The sequence below is a fragment of the Triticum aestivum genome, chromosome 1B (assembly GCF_018294505.1).
Source record: "Triticum aestivum cultivar Chinese Spring chromosome 1B, IWGSC CS RefSeq v2.1, whole genome shotgun sequence".
NCBI classification, from domain to species: Eukaryota; Viridiplantae; Streptophyta; class Magnoliopsida; order Poales; family Poaceae; genus Triticum; species Triticum aestivum.
The window spans coordinates 299,213,621-299,237,301 of record NC_057795.1 but is presented as its reverse complement, the minus strand read 5'-3'; positions in this window follow the sequence as shown (position 1 = coordinate 299,237,301).

Here is a 23,681-nt window from a genome sequence, read left to right as displayed (position 1 = left end):
TCCTTGACGCACTTTGGTGCTTCGATCTGCTCAATGGCCTTGATCTTGTCGGGATTGGCTTCAATTCCCCGCTGAGACACAAAGAATCCGAGAAGCTTGCCGGAAGGGACTCCAAAGACGCACTTCTCGGGGTTAAGCTTGAGGTTGATCTTGCGCAGATTTGCAAATGTTACGTCCAAATCATGAATCAGGGTTGCTTTGTCCTTGCTCTTGACCACTATATCATCCATGTAGGCTTCCACATTTCTGTGCATCTGTGGCTCAAAAGCGTGGTGGACCACCCTTGCGAATGTTGAACCAGCATTCTTCAAACCGAAAGGCATCCGTACGAAACAGTACGTGCCACACGGGGTGATGAATGCGGTCTTCTCCTCATCCTCTTCTGCCATGAAGATCTGATGGTATCCTGAGTATGCATCAAGAAATGAAAGCAAATCACATCCGGCCGTGGAGTCGACAATCTGATCAATGCGCGGCAAGGGAAATGGGTCTTTGGGACAAGCTTTATTGACAGCAGTGAAGTCGATACAAAGCCTCCATTTCCCGTTAGCCTTGCGCACGACTACAGGATTGGCCAACCACGTAGGATGGAGCACTCCTCTGACAAGGCCTGCTGCTTCCAACTTCTTGATTTCTTCTGCGATGAATTCTTGGCACTCCACTGCATGTTTCCTAACTTTCTGCTTGACGGGCCGCGCATGAGGACAGACGGCAAGGTGGTGCTCAATTACTTTCCTGGGAACACCGGGGATGTCAGACGGTTGCCATGCAAACACGTCGACGTTCGCCCGCAGGAATGCAACAAGCGTGCTTTCCTATTTAGGGTCGAGAGTGGCACTGATGGTGAAGGTACCACCAATGCCGTACTCCTTGGCGGACACCTTCTTGGTCTCAGGTGGAGCTGCCATTGCCTTCTTACACTTGCCGATGGAGCTCGATGGTGCGTCCTCGACGGTAGCGCAGCACTCCGAAGAGGTGCGCTTGCCGGAGTGGGCGTCAGAGCTCTTGCCGGACTTGGTCTTCTTCTTCCCCCCGGGAGCTTCAGCGGCAAGTGATTTGTGTTCTGCTACGACTGTTGCTTCCCGGAAGATCTTGTCGGCGCAGATAAGGGCGTCCTTCTTGTCGCCAGGGACAGAGATGACACTTATCGGGCCTGGCATCTTCAGAACATTGCATGCATAGTGAGAGGCTGCCATGAACTTGGCGAGTGCTGGACGGCCAAGGATTCCATTGTAAGGCAATGGAAAGTCAGCAACATCAAACGTAACCCTCTCAGTCCTGAAGTTCAACTCGCTGCCAAATGTTACCAGCAACGTGATCTTTCCCTTCGGCTTGCTCCTTCCCGGGTTGATTCCTTGGAACGTACCGGTTTCTTCGAGCTCACTGTCAGGGATCTGGAGTTTCTGGAGCACCGCGGAGGAGATCAGGTTCAAGCCGGCCCCGCCGTCAACTAACATCTTAGTGACCTTGAGGTTGCGGATAGTTGGTGAGACCAACATCGGCAAGCACCCGACCGCAGTTATGCGATCAGGGTGGTCCTCAATATCAAAGATGATAGGCGTGCTGGACCATCTCAGAGGCTTGCGTGACTCGACGGGTGGTTCTGCTGCATTAACTTCCCGCACCCACTGCTTGAGCTGACGGTGCGAAGTATGCAGAGAAGCACCACCGTCGACGCACAGGACCTCTGTGGCTTTCTGGAACTCCTGCTCATCAGTCTCCTCATCATCCATGTCTTCACCGTCATTGTCATCTTCATCCTTGTCGCGGCCGCGAGGAGGTCTGTCTCCTTGCCGCTGCTTGGCCTTGCCGCGGGGTCCTCCTCGGCCGGGACGTTTCTTGCCGGATCCTCCAGCACCTTCCTGGGCCTTCTCCTTGTCGCGCCGCTCGTACTCAGCTTTCTGTTGCTCAACAAGCTGCTCAACTTTCTTGCAGCTCTGGAGATCGTGGCCCTTGGTGCGGTGGATCTTGCAGTATTGCTTGTTGGTGCCGTCCTGCTTGTCGGCAACCGCCACCTCCGCGGCAACCTCCTTGCCGGAGCTGCCAGCTTTGGGCATCTTGCCGGACTGCTCAACGACCAGCACCTCTTTGCCTTTCTTTTTTCTGTTATTCCGCCGCCGGTTTTTCCTTGCCGGGGCAGCATCCTCACTGTCAGACCCTCCTGCTCCAATATTCTCTCCGGGGAGTCTCCTCCCTTCCTCAGCACGTGCACACTTGTCGGCCAGGGCATATAGCTCACTGACATCTCTGATCTTGCACATTGCCATCTCCTCCCGCATCCTGCGGTTTCGCATGTTCTGATGGAACGCGCTGATCACCGCGGCAGGGTGGACGTCTGGGATGTTGTGCTGCACACTACTGAATCTCTGAATGTAGTTGCGCAGGGGCTCTCCTTCCTTCTGGGCGAGTAGATGAAGGTCACTCTCTTGGCCATGAGGCTTGTGGCCGCCTGTGAAGGCGCCGACCAACTAATGGCATAGATTGGCCCAAGAGGATATGGAGTTGTCCGGCAAGTGCATGAGCCAGGATCTGACGTTGGGCTTGAGCACCAGCAGGAAGTAGTTGGCAAGGATCTTGTCGTCTCGTCCCCCGGCAGCTTGCACCGCAATGGTGTAGGTGCTGAGGAACTCCGACGGATGCGTCTTGCCGTCGTACTTCTCTGGTACGTCTGGCTTGAAGTTCTTCGTGCTGGGCCACTGGACTTGCCGCAGCTCATGAGTGAACGCAGGGCAACCTACCGCGTACGGCAAGTCGCCTGGTTCCCCTGGCGCATGCATGTCAACAGAGGGCCCAGCGCGCTTGTCGGATTGACGTCGCGCTTCTCTTTGGCACTCGATGCGAGTACGAGCGTCTTCTTGTTGTCGATCGTGAAGAACTTGGCGCTGATCGCGACGAGCCCGTGGATCCGATGATGCGGTGGAGTCGCTGTCGAGGTGGATCCGGCGAGTCGGCGATCTTGGCCTTCGGGGTGGTGATTGCATGGTGGTTGCACCCCCACCAGTTTCGTCTCCACCGGCTCGCGCCTGGCAACCCTGCCGCGGCGGCGACGTGCTCGGCTGCCGCGGAGTGTTGCCGTTGGCGTAGCCGATGAGGATCTGAATGGTGGCCCTCCTTTCGTCGATCTTGTCCGACGTTGGAGGGTAATCCAGGAGCAGTTGAGCTCGCGCCAAAGCTTCTGCCGGAGTGGTGGGTGGCAGTGGCGGACGGCGCGAGGAGCGGGATGTGCTCGGAGTTCTAACTATGTTAGAAGGAGCAGTATCCCGTCCAGGCGACCGTGCCTCACTCGTTCCATCACGCTGGCGCGCATGCTGGTCTTGAGCGCCCCGAGATCCACCAGCTTGATCTTGGCCTAACATGCGTATGGCACTGCGAGTGCCATGACGTTGTTGGTCCTGCGCCTCCTGAGATGGGCGCGGAACAAGCGCGGACGTCGAGGTCTGCGTCGCCTTGCCCTTGGACCTGGCAGCGTCGTGAGCTTCCTCGTCGACGTCCATCCTTCCGCCGACGTCTACCCCACCACCCATTTGCTCCGGTGGCGGTGGGATAGACGTGGACGGAACAGCTGCCTCCGAAGCCTTCTTCTTCGGTGGCATGTCGATGAAGGAAACGAAGATCTAGCTCGTGTGAACGCTGGATCAGGTTCACGCAATCTCGACGCCCCCTACCTGGCGCACCAAAGATGTCGGGGAAACTGATCCACGAACACCTATGGGGCCGGCGGACCGAGCCCTTTTCGGTTCGGCGGGGGGCGGAGGTCGCACGAAGAGCAGATCGAGGCGAAGCACACGAGCAGTTTACCTAGCTTCGGAGCTCTCCGGAGAGATAATACTCCTACTGCTGCTTGTTTGATTGTATTATGTTCTTGCTCAAGAGAGCTATGTGTTTTGCTGGCTTCGAAGGAACGGAGCCTCGTCTGTGATTTCCTGGGTCCGAACCCCCTCTACGTTGCGCATGTGCCTCCTTTTATATGCTCAAGGGGTCACCAACAGGTGGCAACACAGAGAAGGGTACAAATGTAAAAAGCGAGGTGGTTGGTACAGTTACTTGTACAGTGCATCCTACCTAACCCTGACGGCAGGGGACAAGGGCATTAAATGCCCATGTGTGTCACCCAAACAGTGCAGAAAGGTACCGTCAGGGATGCCACCGCTCGCCACGATGGTAGTCTTGTCAGCTCTGCATGCCACCTCGCACCGCTGGCTGCACAGCCTCCTGCCACGCGCGCCTGGAAAGGCCCCCAGAGCGACACGTTGGTGGATGTGCTGGAGCGTGGGTACAGAGTGGCCGCCTGCCGCGGCAAGCGCCTTGCCGCGGCCGTTGTCTTGTCGGGTCCGGAAGCTTGTCGCTCACCGGGCCTCGAGATGCCTTTGTTGGTCTTCCCGGCCAGCTCCTCTTGCCGGGGCCTTGTTGCCTTGCCGGGACGCATGGCGCGTCGCAGCAAGTTCCTTGGGATGCCTTGGTTGGCCTTCCCGGCAAGCTCCTCTTGCCGGGGCCTTGTCTCCTTGGCTTGAATACTTTGTTCTTGAATGGCTCCTAAGGAACCACGGAGGACCTTGGCGGTCGCCCGGCAAGCCGTGCCGCGGGGTGTTGCAACTGCCCGTGCACAAGTTCGGGATACTAGGGTACCCCTACTCTAGTACACCGATAGTCTGCTTCTCCCTGTCTCGCGATAATAATCTCTGCTAGAGAGAGAGAGAGAGAGAGAGTCTAACTATAGCCGGAGAGGCCGATGCATAACTGCGGATGCAACACATAATTGGCATGTCTTGGTTGCACCATGGTGTAAGCATTTCCCAAATAGGTGTTGGTGACATTTAAAACATAATAAATCAGTAATTCCACATAATTTGAAGATCGTGATTTACAACAGAAATTGCAAGCTCATGTATACCGAAAAATATAAATGCTTATGGTTGCAATAGAATTAGAAATAACCGAGAGCCTTAAAAAAGGCATGTTGAAAGTGATAACTTGTGATTCCATTGTAGATGTCAAAGTACATCGTCCATGGATGGAGCAGTTAACCATGCAACCCCCAACAACTATCTGCCTGCACTGTAATATTCTACGACGATGAAGTTCCGATTGAACAATATATACCTGCAATAGTAGATTCTTTTTTTGCAGGAACCTCAGTAGTAGATTCAGCATGTAGCCTAAAGAAGGAACATAAGACATCGCGGTCTTGTTGTAAATCAAATTAGCTGATCCACGTGTTGCAAGAAGCCTTGCAACCTATGGCAGAAATACACACAATAATTAAGACAGCCAGCAGAAACAACAGTATTCAGCGACCACATGAATACAATGACTTGGCGTAGCTAGTAAGCATCAGGTCAAGTAAATAGGCAACAAGCCTTGTGTTCCATTGGATTACATCTAAAGAGTCCTTAACTCCAAAGATTCGAAGAGAAAACAATCAAATCATGCCTGAAATAAAACACGCAAGAAAAAGTAAACATGTACCCTGGAGAGGGCAAGCCGGCAAGCCATGAAGGGAATCGCTTGGATTTTTACTCTCGAGGCTCAGCGATTCGTAAGGTCTGCTTCTCCCTGTCTCGCGATAATAATCTCTTCTAGAGAGAGAGAGAGAGAGAGAGACTAACTATAGCCGGAGAGACCGATGCATAACTGTGGATGCAACACATAATTGGCATCTCTTTGTTGCACCATGGTGTAAGCATTTCCCAAATAGGTGTTGGTGACATTTAAAACATAATAAATCATTAATTCCACATAATTTGAAGATCGTGATTTACAACAGAAATTGCAAGCTCATGTATACCTAAAATATAAATGCTTATGGTTGCAATAGAGTTAGAAATAACCGAGAGCCTTAAAAAAGGCATGTTGAAAGTGATAACTTGTCATTCCATTGTAGATGTCAAAGTACATCGTCCATGGATGGAGCAGTTAACCTTGCAACCCCCAACAACTATCTGCCTGCACTGTAATATTCTAAGATGATGAAATTCCCATTGAACAATATATACCTGCAATAGTAGATTCTTTTTTTTGTAGGAACCTCAGTAGTAGATTCGGCATGTAGCCTGAAAGAAGGAACATAAGATGTCGCTGTCTTGCTGTAAATCAAATTTGCTGATCCACGTGTTGCAAGAAGCCATGCAACCTATGGCAGAAATACACAATAATTCAGACAGCTAGCAGAAACAACAGTATTCAGCGACCACATGAATACAATGCCTTGGCGTAGCTACTAAGCATCAGGTCAAGTAAATAGGCAACAAGCCTTGTGTTCCATTGGATTGCATCTAAAGAGTCCTTAACTCCAAAGATTCTAAGAGAAAACAATCAAAATCATGCCTGAAACAAAACACGCAAGAAAAAAGTAAACATGTACCCTGGAGAGGGCGAGCCAGCAAGCCATGAAGGGAATAGCCTGGATTTTTACTCTCGAGGCTAAGTGATTCGTAAGGTCTGCTTCTCCTTGTCTCGCGATAATAATCTCTGCTAGAGAGAGAGAGAGAGAGAGAGAGTCTAACTATAGCCGGAGAGGCCGATGCATAACTGCGGATGCAACACATAATTGGCATCTCTTGGTTGCACCAGGGTGTAAGCATTTCCCGAATAGGTGTTGGTGACATTTAAAACATAATAAATCAGTAATACCACATAATTTGAAGATCGTGATTTACAACAGAAATTGCAAGCTCATGTATACCGAAAAATATAAATGCTTATGGTTGCAATAGAATTAGAAATAACCGAGAGCCTTAAAAAAGGCATGTTGAAAGTGATAACTTGTGATTCCATTGTAGATGTTAAAGTACATCGTCCATGGATGGAGCAGTTAACCTTGCAACCCCCAACAACTATCTGCCTGCACTGTAATATTCTAAGACGGTGAAATTACCATTGAACAATATATACCTGCAATAGTAGATTCTTTTTTTGCAGGAACCTCAGTAGTAGATTCAGCATGTAGCCTAAAAGAAGGAACATAAGACGTCGCTGTCTTGCTGTAAATCAAATTAGCTGATCCACGTGTTGCAAGAAGCCTTACAACCTATGGCAGAAATACACACAATAATTAAGACAGCCAGCAGAAACAACAGTATTCAGCGACCACATGAATACAATGCCTTGGCGTAGCTACTAAGCATCAGGTCAAGTAAATAGGCAACAAGCCTTGTGTTCCATTGGATTGCATCTAAATAGTCCTTAACTCCAAAGATTCAAAGAGAAAACAATCAAAATCATGCCTGAAATAAAACACGCAAGAAAAAAGTAAACATGTACCCTGGAGAGGGCAAGCCGGCAAGCCATGAAGGGAATCGCTTGGATTTTTACTCTCGAGGCTCAGCGATTCGTAAGGTCTGCTTCTCCCTGTCTCGCGATAATAATCTCTTCTAGAGAGAGAATGAGAGAGAGAGAGAGAGAGTGAGAGAGAGAGTCTAACTATAGCCGGAGAGGCCGATGCATAACTGCGGATGCAACACATAATTGGCATGTCTTGGTTGCACCATGGTGTAAGCATTTCCCAAATAGGTGTTGGTGACATTTAAAACATAATAAATCAGTAATTCCACATAATTTGAAGATCGTGATTTACAACAGAAATTGCAAGCTCATGTATACCGAAAAATATAAATGCTTATGGTTGCAATAGAATTAGAAATAACCGAGAGCCTTAAAAAAAGGCATGTTGAAAGTGCTAACTTGTGATTCCATTGTAGATGTCAAAGTACATCGTCCATTGATGGAGCAGTTAACCTTGCAACCCCCAACAACTATCTGCCTGCACTATAATATTCTACGACGATGAAGTTCCGATTGAACAATATATACCTGCAATAGTAGATTCTTTTTTTGCAGGAACCTCAGTAGTAGATTCAGCATGTAGCCTAAAAGAAGGAACATAAGACGTCGCGGTCTTGTTGTAAATCAAATTAGCTGATCCACGTGTTGCAAGAAGCCTTGCAACCTATGGCATAAATACACACAATAATTAAGACAGCCAGCAGAAACAACAGTATTCAGTGACCACATGAATACAATGCCTTGGCGTAGCTACTAAGCATCAGGTCAAGTAAATAGGCAACAAGCCTTGTGTTCCATTGGATTACATCTAAAGAGTCCTTAACTCCAAAGATTCGAAGAGAAAACAATCAAAATCATGCCTGAAATAAAACACGTAAGAAAAAGTAAACATGTACCCTGGAGAGGGCAAGCCGGCAAGCCATGAAGGGAATCGCTTGGATTTTTACTCTCGAGGCTCAGCGATTCGTAAGGTCTGCTTCTCCCTGTCTCGCGATAATAATCTCTGCTAGAGAGAGAGAGAGAGAGAGACTAACTATAGCCGGAGAGGCCGATGCATAACTGTGGATGCAACACATAATTGGCATCTCTTGGTTGCACCATGGTGTAAGCATTTCCCAAATAGGTGTTGGTGACATTTAAAAGATAATAAATCATTAATTCCACATAATTTGAAGATCGTGATTTACAACAGAAATTGCAAGCTCGTGTATACCTAAAATATAAATGCTTATGGTTGCAATAGAGTTAGAAATAACCGAGAGCCTTAAAAAAGGCATGTTGAAAGTGATAACTTGTCATTCCATTGTAGATGTCAAAGTACATCGTCCATGGATGGAGCAGTTAACCTTGCAACCCCCAACAACTATCTGCATGCACTGTAATATTCTAAGATGATGAAATTCCCATTGAACAATATATACCTGTAATAGTAGATTCTTTTTTTGTAGGAACCTCAGTAGTAGATTCGGCATGTAGCCTGAAAGAAGGAACATAAGATGTCGCTGTCTTGCTGTAAATCAAATTTGCTGATCCACGTGTTGCAAGAAGCCATGCAACCTATGGCAGAAATACACAATAATTCAGACAGCTAGCAGAAACAACAGTATTCAGCGACCACATGAATACAATGCCTTGGCGTAGCTACTAAGCATCAGGTCAAGTAAATAGGCAACAAGCCTTGTGTTCCATTGGATTGCATCTAAAGAGTCCTTAACTCCAAAGATTCTAAGAGAAAACAATCAAAATCATGCCTGAAACAAAACACGCAAGAAAAAAGTAAACATGTACCCTGGAGAGGGCGAGCCAGCAAGCCATGAAGGGAATTGCCTGGATTTTTACTCTCGAGGCTAAGTGATTCGTAAGGTCTGCTTCTCCTTGTCTCGCTATAATAATCTGTGCTAGAGAGAGAGAGAGAGAGTCTAACTATAGCCAGAGAGGCCGATGCATAACTGCGGATGCAACACATAATTGGCATCTCTTGGTTGCACCAGGGTGTAAGCATTTCCCGAATAGGTGTTGGTGACATTTAAAACATAATAAATCAGTAATACCACATAATTTGAAGATCGTGATTTACAACAGAAATTGCAAGCTCATGTATACCGAAAAATATAAATGCTTATGGTTGCAATAGAATTAGAAATAACCGAGAGCCTTAAAAAAGGCATGTTGAAAGTGATAACTTGTGATTCCATTGTAGATGTCAAAGTACATCGTCCATGGATGGAGCAGTTAACCTTGCAACCCCCAACAACTATCTGCCTGCACTGTAATATTCTAAGACGGTGAAATTACCATTGAACAATATATACCTTCAATAGTAGATTCTTTTTTTTGCAGGAACCTCAGTAGTAGATTCAGCATGTAGCCTAAAAGAAGGAACATAAGACGTCACTGTCTTGCTGTAAATCAAATTAGCTGATCCACGTGTTGCAAGAAGCCTTGCAACCTATGGCAGAAATACACACAATAATTAAGACAGCCAGCAGAAACAACAGTATTCAGCGACCACATGAATACAATGCCTTGGCGTAGCTACTAAGCATCAGGTCAAGTAAATAGGCAACAAGCCTTGTGTTCCATTGGATTGCATCTAAATAGTCCTTAACTCCAAAGATTCGAAGAGAAAACAATCAAAATCATGCCTGAAATAAAACACGCAAGAAAAAAGTAAACATGTACCCTGGAGAGGGCAAGCCGGCAAGCCATGAAGGGAATCGCTTGGATTTTTACTCTCGAGGCTCAGCGATTCGTAAGGTCTACTTCTCCCTGTCTCGCGATAATAATCTCTGCTAGAGAGAGAATGAGAGAGAGAGAGAGAGAGTGAGAGAGAGAGTCTAACTATAGCCGGAGAGGCCGATGCATAACTGCGGATGCAACACATAATTAGCATCTCTTGGTTGCACCATGGTGTAAGCATTTCCCAAATAGGTGTTGGTGACATTTAAAACATAATAAATCAGTAATACCACATAATTTGAAGATCGTGATTTACAACAGAAATTGCAAGCTCATGTATACCGAAAAATATAAATGCTTATGGTTGTGATAGAATTAGAAATAACCGAGAGCCTTAAAAAAGGCATGTTGAAAGTGATAACTTGTGATTCCATTGTAGATGTCAAGGTACATCGTCCATGGATGGAGCAGTTAACCTTGCAACCCCCAACAACTATCTGCATGCACTGTAATATTCCAAGACGATGAAATTCCCATTGAACAATATATACCTGCAATAGTAGATTCTTATTTTTGCAGGAACCTCAGTAGTAGATTCAACATGTAGCCTAAAAGAAGGAACATAAGACGTCGCTGTCTTGCTGTAAATCAAATTTGCTGATCCACGTGTTGCAAGAAGCCTTGCAACCTATGGCAGAAATACACACAATAATTAAGACAGCCAGCAGAAACAACAGTATTCAGCGACCACATGAATACAATGCCTTGGCGTAGATACTAAGCATCAGGTCAAGTAAATAGGCAACAAGCCTTGTGTTCCATTGGATTGCATCTAAAGAGTCCTTAACTCCAAAGATTCAAAGAGAAAACAATCAAAATCATGCCTGAAATAAAACACGCAAGAAAAAAGTAAACATGTACCCTAGAGAGGGCAAGCCGGCAAGCCATGAAGGGAATCGCTTGGATTTTTACTCTCGAGGCTCAGCAATTCGTAAGGTCTGCTTCTCCCTGTCTCGCGATATTATTCTCTGCTAGAGAGAGAGAGAGAGAGAGAGTCTAACTATAGCCGGAGAGGCCGATGCATAACTGCGGATGCAACACATAATTGGCATGTCTTGGTTGCACCATGGTGTAAGCATTTCCCAAATAGGTGTTGGTTACATTTAAAACATAATAAATCAGTAATTCTACATAATTTGAAGATCGTGATTTACAACAGAAATTGCAAGCTCATGTATACCCAAAAATATAAATGCTTAGGGTTGCAATAGAATTAGAAATAATCGCGAGCCTTAAAAAAGGCATGTTGAAAGTGATAACTTGTGATTCCATTGTAGATGTCAAAGTACATTGTCCATGGATGGAGCAGTTAACCTTGCAACCCCCAATAACTATCTGCCTGCACTGTAATATTCTAAGACGATGAAGTGCCCATTGAACAATATATACCTGCAATTGTAGATTCTTTTTTTGCAGGAACCTCAGTAGTAGATTCAGCATGTAGCCTAAAAGAAGGAACATAAGACGTCACTGTCTTGCTGTAAATCAAATTAGCTGATCCACGTGTTGCAAGAAGCCTCGCAACCTATGGCAGAAATACACACAATAATTAAGATAGCCAGCAGAAACAACAGTATTCAGCGACCACATGAATACAATGCCTTGGCGTAGCTACTAAGCATCAGGTCAAGTAAATAGGCAACAAGCCTTGCGTTCCATTGGATTGCATCTAAAGAGTCCTTATCCAAAGATTCGAAGAGAAAACAATCAAAATCATGTGTGAAATAAAACACGCAAGAAAAAAGTAAACATGTACCCTGGAGAGGGCAAGCCGGCAAGCCATGAAGGGAATCGCTTGGATTTTTACTCTCGAGGCTCAGCGATTCGTAAGGTCAGCTTCTCCCTGTCTCGCAATAATAATCTCTGCTAGAGAGAGAGAGAGAGAGAGAGAGAGAGAGAGACTAACTATAGCCGGAGAGGCCGATGCATAACTGCGGATGCAACACATAATTGGCATCTCTTGGTTGCACCATGGTGTAAGCATTTCCCAAATAGGTGTTGGTGACATTTAAAACATAATAAATCATTAATTCCACATAATTTGAAGATCGTGATTTACAGCAGAAATTGCAAGCTCATGTATACCGAAAAATATAAATGCTTATGGTTGCAATAGAATTAGAAATAACCGAGAGCCTTAAAAAAGGCATGTTGAAAGTGATAACTTGTGATTCCATTGTAGATGTCAAAGTACATCGCCCATGGATGGAGCAGTTAACCTTGCAACCCCCAACAACTATCTGCCTGCACTGTAATATTCTATGACGATGAAATTCCCATTGAACAATATATACCTGCAATAGTAGATTTTTTTTTTGCAGGAACCTTAGTAGTAGATTCAACATGTAGCCTGAAAGAAGGAAGATAAGACGTCGTTGTCTTGCTGTAAATCAAATTTGCTGATCCACGTGTTGCAAGAAGCCTTGCAACCTATGGCAGAAATACACAATAATTAAGAAAGCCAGGAGAAACAACAGTATTCAGCGACCACATGAATACAATGCCTTGGCGTAGCTACTAAGCATCGGGTCAAGTAAATAGGCAACAAGCCTTATGGTCCACTGGATGGCATCTAAAGAGTCCTTAACTCCAAAGATTCAAAGAGAAAACAATCAAAATCATGCCTGAAACAAAACACGCAAGAAAAAAGTAAACATGTACCCTGGAGAGGGCGAGCCGGCAAGCCATGAAGGGAATCGCCTGGATTTTTACTCTCGAGGCTCAGTGATTAGTAAGGTCTGCTTCTCCGTGTCTCGCGATAATAATCTCTGCTAGAGAGAGAGAGAGAGTCTAACTATAGCCGGAGAGGCCGATGCATAACTGCGGATGCAACACATAATTGGCATCTCTTGGTTGCACCATGGTGTAAGCATTTCCCGAATAGGTGTTGGTGACATTTAAAACATAATAAATCAGTAATACCACATAATTTGAAGATCGTGATTTACAACAGAAATTGCAAGCTCATGTATACTGAAAAATATAAATGCTTATGGTTGTAATAGAGTTAGAAATAACCGAGAGCCTTAAAAAAGGCATGTTGAAAGTGATAACTTGTGATTCCATTGTAGATGTCAAGGTACATCGTCCATGGATGGAGCAGTTAACCTTGCAACCCCCAAAGACTATCTGCCTGCACTGTAATATTCTAAGACGATGAAATTCCCATTGAACAATATATACCTGCAATAGTAGATTCTTTTTTTTGCAGGAACCTCAGTAGTAGATTCAGCATGTAGCCTAAAAGAAGGAACATAAGACGTCGGTGTCTTGCTGTAAATCAAATTTGCTGATCCACGTGTTGCAAGAAGCCTTGCAACCTATGGCAGAAATACACACAATAATTAAGACAGCCAGCAGAAACAACAGTATTCAGCGACCACATGAATACAATGCCTTGGCGTAGCTACTAAGCATCAGGTCAAGTAAATAGGCAACAAGCCTTGTGTTCCATTGGATTGCATCTAAATAGTCATTAACTCCAAAGATTCGAAGAGAAAACAATCAAAATCATGCCTAAAATAAAACACGGAAGAAAAAAGTAAACATGTACCCTAGTGAGGGCAAGCCGGCAAGCCATGAAGGGAATCGCTTGGATTTTTACTCTCGAGGCTCAGCGATTCGTAAGGTCTGCTTCTCCCTGTCTCGCGATAATAATCTCTGCTAGAGAGAGAATGAGAGAGAGAGAGAGTGTGTGTGTGTGTGAGAGAGAGAGAGTCTAACTATAGCCGGAGAGGCCGATGCATAAATGCGGATGCAACACATATCTCTTGGTTGCACCATGGTGTAACCATTTCCCAAATAGGTGTTGGTGACATTTAAAACATAATAAATCAGTAATACCACATAATTTGAAGATCGTGATTTACAACAGAAATTGCAAGCTCATGTATACCGAAAAATATAAATGCTTATGGTTGTAATAGAGTTAGAAATAACCGAGAGCCTTAAAAAGGCATGTTGAAAGTGATAACTTGTGATTCCATTGTAGATGTCAAGGTACATCATCCATGGATGGAGCAGTTAACCTTGCAACCCCCAACAACTATCTTCCTGCACTGTAATATTCTAAGACGATGAAATTCCCATTGAACAATATATACATGCAATAGTAGATTCTTTTTTTTGCAGGAACCTCAGTAGTAGATTCAGCATGTAGCCTAAAAGAAGGAACATAAGACATCGCTGTCTTGCTGTAAATCAAATTTGCTGATCCACATGTTGCAAGAAGCCTTGCAACCTATGGCAGAAATACACACAATAATTAAGACAGCCAGCAGAAACAACAGTATTCAGCGACCACATGAATACAATGCCTTGGCGTAGCTACTAAGCTTCAGGTCAAGTAAATAGGCAACAAGCCTTGTGTTCCATTGGATTGCATCTAAAGAGTCCTTAACTCCAAAGATTCGAAGAGAAAACAATCAAAATCATGCCTGAAATAAAACACGCAAGAAAAAAGTAAACATGTACCCTGGAGAGGGCAAGCCAGCAAGCCATGAAGGGAATCGCTTGGATTTTTACTCTCGAGGCTCAGCGATTCGTAAGGTCTGCTTCTCCCTGTCTCGCGATAATAATCTCTGCTAGAGAGAGAGAAAGAGAGAGAGTCTAACTATAGCCGGATAGGCCGATGCATAACTGTGGATGCAACACATAATTGGCATGTCCTGGTTGCACCATTGTGTAAGCATTTCCCAAATAGGTGTTGGTGACATTTAAAACATAATAAATCAGTAATTCCACATAATTTGAAGATCGTGATTTACAACAGAAATTGCAAGCTCATGTATACCGAAAAATATAAATGCTTATGGTTGCAATAGAATTAGAAATAATTGAGAGCCTTAAAAAAGCCATGTTGAAAGTGATAACTTGTGATTCCATTGTAGATGTCAAAGTACATCGTCCATGGATGGAGCAGTTAACCTTGCAACCCCCAACAACTATCTGCCTGCACTGTAATATTGTAAGACGATGAAGTTCCCATTGAACAATATTTACCTGCAATAGTAGATTCTTTTTTTTGCTGGAACCTCAGTAGTACATTCAGCATGTAGCCTAAAAGAAGGAACATAAGACGTCGCTGTCTTGCTGTAAATCAAATTACCTGATCCACGTGTTGCAAGAAGCCTTGCAACCTATGGCAGAAATACACACAATAATTAAGACAGCCAGCAGAAACAACAGTATTTAGCGACCACATGAATACAATGCCTTGGCGTAGCTACTAAGCATCAGGTCAAGTAAATAGGCAACAAGCCTTGTGTTCCATTGGATTGCATCTAAAGAGTCCTTAACTCCAAAGATTCGAAGAGAAAACAATCAAAATCATGCCTGAAATAAAACACGCAAGAAAAAAGTAAACATGTACCCTGGAGAGGGCAAGCCGGCAAGCCATGAAGGGAATCGCTTGGATTTTTACTCTCGAGGCTCATTGATTCGTAAGTTCTGCTTCTCCCTGTCTCGCAATAATAATCTCTGCTAGAGAGAGAGAGAGAGAGAGAGAGAGTCTAACTATAGCCGGAGAGCCCGATGCATAACTGCGGATGCAACACATAATTGGCATCTCTTGGTTGCACGATGGTGTAAGCATTTCCCAAATAGGTGTTGGTGACATTTAAAACATAATAAATCATTAATTCCACATAATTTGAAGATCGTGATATACAACAGAAAGTGCAAACTCATGTATACCGAAAAATATAAATGCTTATGGTTGCAATAGAATTAGAAATAACCGAGAGCCTTAAAAAAGGAATGTTGAAAGTGATAACTTGTGATTCCATTGTAGATGTCAAAGTAAATCGTCCATGGATGGAGCAGTTAACCTTGCAACCCCCAACAACTATCTGCCTGCACTGTAATATTCTAAGACGATGAAGTTCCCATTGAACAATATATACCTGCAATAGTAGATTCTTTTTTTGCAGGAACCTCAGTAGTAGATTCAGCATGTAGCCTAAAAGAAGGAACATAAGGCGTCGCGGTCTTGCTGTAAATCAAATTAGCTAATCCACGTGTTGCAAGAAGCCTTGCAACCTATGGCAGAAATACACACAATAATTAAGACAGCCAGCAGAAACAACAGTATTCAGCGACCACATGAATACAATGCCTTGGCGTAGCTACTAAGCATTAGTTCAAGTAAATAGGCAACAAGCCTTGTGTTCCATTGGATTGCATCTAAATAGTCCTTAACTCCAAAGATTCGAAGAGAAAACAATCAAAATCATGCCTGAAATAAAACACGCAAGAAAAAAGTAAACATGTACCCTGGAGAGGGCAAGCCGGCAAGCCATGAAGGGAATCGCTTGGATTTTTACTCTCGAGGCTCAGCGATTCGTAAGGTCTGCTTCTCCCTGTCTCGCGATAATAATCTCTGCTAGAGAGAGAGAGAGAGAGTCTAACTATAGCCGGAGAGGCCGATGCATAACTGCGGATGCAACACATAATTGGCATGTCCTGGTTGCACCATTGTGTAAGCATTTCCCAAATAGGTGTTGGTGACATTTAAAACATAATAAATCAGTAATTCCACATAATTTGAAGATCGTGATTTACAACAGAAATTGCAAGCTCATGTATACCGAAAAATATAAATGCTTATGGTTGCAATAGAATTAGAAATAATCGAGAGCCTTAAAAAAGGCATGTTGAAAGTGATAACTTGTGATTCCATTGTAGATGTCAAAGTAAATCGTCCATGGATGGAGCAGTTAACCTTGCAACCCCCAACAACTATCTGCCTGCACTGTAATATTCTAAGACGATGAAGTTCCCATTGAACAATATATACCTGCAATAGTAGATTCTTTTTTTGCAGGAACCTCAGTAGTAGATTCAGCATGTAGCCTAAAAGAAGGAACATAAGACATCGTGGTCTTGCTGTAAATCAAATTAGCTGATCCACGTGTTGCAAGAAGCCTTGCAACCTATGGCAGAAATACACACAATAATTAAGACAGCCAGCAGAAACAACAGTATTCAGCGACCACATGAATACAATGCCTTGGCATAGCTACTAAGCACCAGGTCAAGTAAATAGGCAACAAGCCTTGTGTTCCATTGGATTGCATCTAAAGAGTCCTTAACTCCAAAGATTCGAAGAGAAAACAATCAAAATCATGCCTGAAATAAAACACGCAAGAAAAAAGTAAACATGTACCCTGGAGAGGGCAAGCCGGCAAGCCATGAAGGGAATCGCTTGGATTTTTACTCTCGAGGCTCAGCGATTCGTAAGTTCTGCTTCTCCCTGTCTCGCAATAATAATCTCCGCTAGAGAGAGAGAGTGAGAGTCTAACTATAGCCGGAGAGCCCGATGCATAACTGCGGATGCAACACATAATTGGCATCTCTTGGTTGCACCATGGTGTATGCATTTCCCAAATAGGTGTTAGTGACATTTAAAACATAATAAATCATTAATTCCACATAATTTGAAGATCGTGATTTACAACAGAAATTGCAAACTCATGTATACCGAAAAATATAAATGCTTATGGTTGCAGTAGAATTAGAAATAACCGAGAGCCTTAAAAAAGGAATGTTGAAAGTGATAACTTGTGATTCCATTGTAGATGTCAAAGTAAATCGTCCATGGATGGAGCAGTTAACCTTGCAACCCCCAACAACTATCTGCCTGCACTGTAATATTCTAAGACGATGAAGTTCCCATTGAACAATATATACCTGCAATAGTAGATTCTTTTTTTGCAGGAACCTCAGTAGTAGATTCAGCATGTAGCCTAAAAGAAGGAACATAAGGCGTCGTGGTCTTGCTGTAAATCAAATTAGCTGATCCACGTGTTGCAAGAAGCCTTGCAACCTATGGCAGAAATACACACAATAATTAAGACAGCCAGCAGAAACAACAGTATTCAGCGACCACATGAATACAATGCCTTGGCGTAGCTACTAAGCATTAGGTCAAGTAAATAGGCAACAAGCCTTGTGTTCCATTGGATTGCATCTAAAGAGTCCTTTACTCCAAAGATTCGAAGAGAAAACAATCAAAATCATGCCTGAAATAAAACACGCAAGAAAAAAGTAAACATGTACCCTGGAGAGGGTAAGCCGGCAAGCCATGAAGGGAATCGCTTGGATATTTACTCTCGAGGCTCATCGATTCGTAAGGTCTGCTTCTCCCTGTCTCGCGATAATAATCTCTGCTAGAGAGAGAGAGAGAGAGAGAGTCTAACTATAGCCGGAGAGGCCGATGCATAACTGCAGATGCAACACATAATTGGCATCTCTTGGTTGCACCATGGTGTAAGAATTTCCCAAATAGGTGTTGGTGACATTTAAAACATAATAAATCTGTAATACCACATAATTTGAAGATCGTGATTTACAACAGAAATTGCAAGCTCATGTATACCGAAAAATATAAATGCTTACGGTTGCAATAGAATTAGAAATAACCGAGAGCCTTAAAAAAGGCATGTTGAAAGTGATAACTTGTGATTCCATTGTAGATGTCAAAGTACATCGTCCATGGATGGAGCAGTTAACCTTGCAACCCCCAACAACTATCTGCCTGCACTGTAATATTCTAAGACGATGAAATTCCCATTGAACAATATATACCTGCAATAGTAGATTCTTTTTTTTGCCAGAACCTCAGTAGTAGATTCAGCATGTAACCTAAAAGAAGGAACATAAGACGTCACTGTCTTGCTGTAAATCAAATTTGCTGATCCACGTGTCGCAAGAAGCCTTGCAACCTATGGCAGAAATACACACAATAATTAAGACAGCCAGCAGAAACAACAGTATTCAGCGACCACATGAATACAATGCCTTGGCGTAGCTACTAAGCATTAGGTCAAGTAAATAGGCAACAAGCCTTGTGTTCCATTGGATTGCATCTAAAGAGTCCTTAACTCCAAAGATTCGAAGAGAAAACAATCAAAATCATGCCTGAAATAAAACACGCAAGAAAAAAGTAAACATGTACCCTGGAGAGGGCAAGCCGGCAAGCCATGAAGGGAATCGCTTGGATTTTTACTCTCGAGGCTCAGCGATTCGTAAGGTCTGCTTCTCCTTGTCTCGCGATAATAATCTCTGCTAGAGAGAGAGAGAGAGAGAGAGAGAGAGAGAGAGAGTCTAACGATAGCCGGAGAGCCCGATGCATAACTGCGGATGCAACACATAATTGGCATCTCTTGGTTGCACCATGGTGTAAGCATTTCCCAAATAGGTGTTGGTGACATATAAAAAAATCATTAATTCCACATAATTTGAAGATCGTGATTTACAACAGAAATTGCAAGCACATGTATACTGAAAAATATAAATGCTTATGGTTGCAATAGAATTAGAAATAACCGAGAGCCTTAAAAAAGGCATGTTGAAAGTGATAACTTGTGATTCCATTGTAGATGTCAAAGTACATCGTCCATGGATGGAGCAGTTAACCTTGCAACCCCCAACAACTATATGCCTGCACTGTAATATTCTAAGACGATGAAGTTCCCATTGAACAATATATACCTGCAATAGTAGATTCTTTTTTTGCAGGAACCTTAGTAGTAGATTCAGCATGTAGCCTAAAAGAAGGAACATAAGACGTCGCGGTCTTGCTGTAAATCAAATTAGCTGATCTGCGTGTCGCAAGAAGCCTTGCAACCTATGGCAGAAATACACACAATAATTAAGACAGCCAGCAGAAACAACAGTATTCAGCGACCACATGAATACAATGCCTTGGCGTAGCTACTAAGCATCAGGTCAAGTAAATAGGCAACAAGCCTTGTGTTCCATTGGATTGCATCTAAAGAGTCCTTAACTCCAAAGATTCGAAGAGAAAACAATCAAAATCATGCGTGAAATAAAACACACAAGAAAAAAGTAAACATGTACCCTGGAGAGGGCAAGCCGGCAAGCCATGGAGGGAATCGCTTGGATTTTTACTCTCGAGGCTCAGCGATTCGTAAGGTCTGCTTCTCCCTATCTCGCGATAATAATCTCTGCTAGAGAGAGAGAGAGAGAGAGAGTGAGAGAGAGAGAGAGTCTAACTATAGCCGGAGAGGCCGATGCATAACTGCGGATGCAACACATAATTGGCATCTCTTGGTTGCACCATGGTGTAAGCATTTCCCAAATAGGTGTTGGTGACATTTAAAATATAATAAATCAGTAATACCACATAATTTGAAGATCGTGATTTACAACAGAAATTGCAAGCTCATGCATACCGAAAAATATAAATGCTTATGGTTGCAATAGAATTAGAAATAACCGAGAGCCTTAAAAAAGGCATGTTGAAAGTGATAACTTGAGATTCCATTGTAGATGTCAAAGTACATCATCCATGGATGGAGCAGTTAACCTTGCAACCCCCAACAACTATCTGCATGCACTGTAATATTCTAAGACAATGAAATTCCCATTGAACAATATATACCTGCTATAGTAGATTCTTTTTTTGGCCAGAACCTCAGTAGTAGATTCAGCATGTAGCCTAAAAGAAGGAACATAAGACGTCACTGTCTTGCTGTAAATCAAATTTGCTAATCCACGTGTTGCAAGAAGCCTTGCAACCTATGGCAGAAATACACACAATAATTAAGAAAGCCAGTAGAAACAACAGTATTCAGCGACCACATGAATACAATGCCTTGGCGTAACTACTAAGCTTCAGGTCAAGTAAATAGGCAACAAGCCTTGTGTTCCATTGGATTGCATCTAAAGAGTCCTGAACTCCAAATATTTGAAGAGAAAACAATCAAAATCATGCCTGAAATAAAACACGCAAGAAAAAAGTAAACATGTACCCTGGAGAGGGCAAGCCGGCAAGCCATGAAGGGAATCGCTTGGATTTTTACTCTCGAGGCTCAGCGATTCGTAAGGTCTGCTTCTCCCTGTCTCGCGATAATAATCTCTGCTAGAGAGAGAGAGAGAGAGAGAGAGAGAGAGTCTAACTATACCCGGAGAGGCTGATGCATCACTACGGATGCAACACATAATTGGCATCTCTTGGTTGCACCATGGTGTAAGCATTTCCCAAATAGGTGTTGGTGACATTTAAAACATAATAAATCAGTAATACCACATAATTTGAAGATCGTGATTTACAACAAAAATTGCAAGCTCATGTATACCGAAAAATATAAATGCTTATGGTTGCAATAGAATTAGAAATAACCGAGAGCCTTAAAAAAGGAATGTTGAAAGTGATAACTTGTGATTCCATTGTAGATGTCAAAGTACATCGTCCATGGATGGAGCATTTAACCTTGCAACCCCCAACAACTATCTGCCTGCACTGTAATATTCTAAGACGATGAAGTTCCCATTGAACAATATATACCTGCAATAGTAGATTCTTTTTTTGCAGGAAGCTCAGTAGTAGATTCAGCATGTAGGCTAAAAGAAGGAACATAAGACGTCGCGGTCTTGCTGTAAATCAAATTAGCTGATCCACGTGTCGCAAGAAGCCTTGCAACCTATGGCAGAAATACACACAATAATTAAGACAGCCAGCAGAAACAACAGTATTCAGCGACCACATGAATACAATGCCTTGGCGTAACTACTAAGCATCAGGTCAAGTAAATAGGCAACAAGCCTTGTGTTCCATTGGATTGCATCTAAAGAGTCCTTAACTCCAAAGATTCGAATTGAAAACAATCAAAATCATGCGTGAAATAAAACACACAAGAAAAAAGTAAACATGTACCCTGGAGAGGGCAAGCCGGCAAGCCATGAAGGGAATCGCTTGGATTTTTACTCTCGAGGCTCAGCGATTCGTAAGGTCTGCTTCTCCCTGTCTCGCGATAATAATCTCTGCTAGAGAGAGAGAGAGAGAGAGAGAGAGAGAGAGTCTAACTATACCCGGAGAGGCCGATGCAAAACTGCGGATGCAACACATAATTGGCATCTCTTGGTTGCACCATGGTGTAAGCATTTCCCAAATAGGTGTTGGTGACATTTAAAACATAATAAATCAGTAATACCACATAATTTGAAGATCGTGATTTACAATAGAAATTGCAAGCTCATGTATACCGAAAAATATAAATGCTTATGGTTGCAATAGAATTAGAAATAACCGAGAGCCTTAAAAAAGGAATGTTGAAAGTGATAACTTGTGATTCCATTGTAGATGTCAAAGTACATCGTCCATGGATGGAGCAGTTAACCTTGCAACCCCCAACAACTATCTGCCTGCACTGTAATATTCTAAGACGATGAAGTTCCCATTGAACAATATATACCTGCAATAGTAGATTCTTTTTTTGCAGGGACCTCAGTAGTAGATTCAGCATGTAGCCTAAAAGAAGGAACATAAGACGTCGGGGTCTTGCTATAAATCAAATTAGCTGATCCACGTGTTGCAAGAAGCCTTGCAACCTATGGCAGAAATACACACAATAATTAAGACATCCAGCAGAAACAACAGTATTCAGCGACCACATGAATACAATGCCTTGGCGTAGCCACTAAGCATCAGGTCAAGTAAATAGGCAACAAGCCTTGTGTTACATTGGATTGCATCTAAAGAGTCCTTAACTCCAAAGATTTGAAGAGAAAACAATCAAAATCATGCCTGAAATAAAACACGCAAGAAAAAAGTAAACATGTACCCTGGAGAGGGCAAGCCGGCAAGCCATGAAGGGAATCACTTGGATTTTTACTCTCGAGGCTCAGCGATTCATAAGGTCTGCTTCTCCCTGTCTCGCGATAATAATCTCCGCTAGAGAGAGAGAGAGAGAGAGAGAGTCTAACTATACCCGGAGAGGCCGATGCATAACTGCGGATGCAACACATAATTGGCATCTCTTGGTTGCACCATGGTGTAAGCATTTCCCAAATAGGTGTTGGTGACATTTAAAACATAATAAATCAGTAATACCACATAATTTGAAGATCGTGATTTACAACAGAAATTGCAAGCTCATGTATACCGAAAAATATAAATGCTTACGGTTGCAATAGAATTAGAAATAACCGAGAGACTTAAAAAAGGCATGTTGAAAGTGATAACTTGTGATTCCATTGTAGATGTCAAAGTACATCGTCCATGGATGGAGTAGCTAACCTTGCAACCCCCAACAACTATCTGCCTGCACTGTAATATTCTAAGACGATGATATTCCCCTTGAACAATATATACCTGCAATAGTAGATTCTTTTTTTGCCAGAACCTCAGTAGTAGATTCAGCATGTAGCCTAAAAGAAGGAACATAAGACGTCACTGTCTTGCTGTAAATCAAATTTGCTGATCCACGTGTTGCAAGAAGCCTTGCAACCTATGGCAGAAATACACACAATAATTAAGACAGCCAGCAGAAACAACAGTATTCAGCGAGCACATGAATACAATGCCTTGGCGTAGCTACTAAGCATCAGGTCAAGTAAATAGGCAACAAGCCTTGTGTTCCATTGGATTGCATCTAAAGAGTCCTTAACTCCAAAGATTCGAAGAGAAAAGAATCAAAATCATGCCTGAAATAAAACACACAAGAAAAAAGTAAACATGTACCCTGGAGAGGGCAAGCCGGCAAGCCATGAAGGGAATCGCTTGGAATTTTACTCTCGAAGCTCAGCGATTCGTAAGGTCTGCTTCTCCCTGTCTCGCGATAATAATCTCTGCTAGAGAGAGAGAGAGAGAGAGAGAGAGAGAGAGAGAGAGAGTCTACTATAGCCGGAGAGCCCGA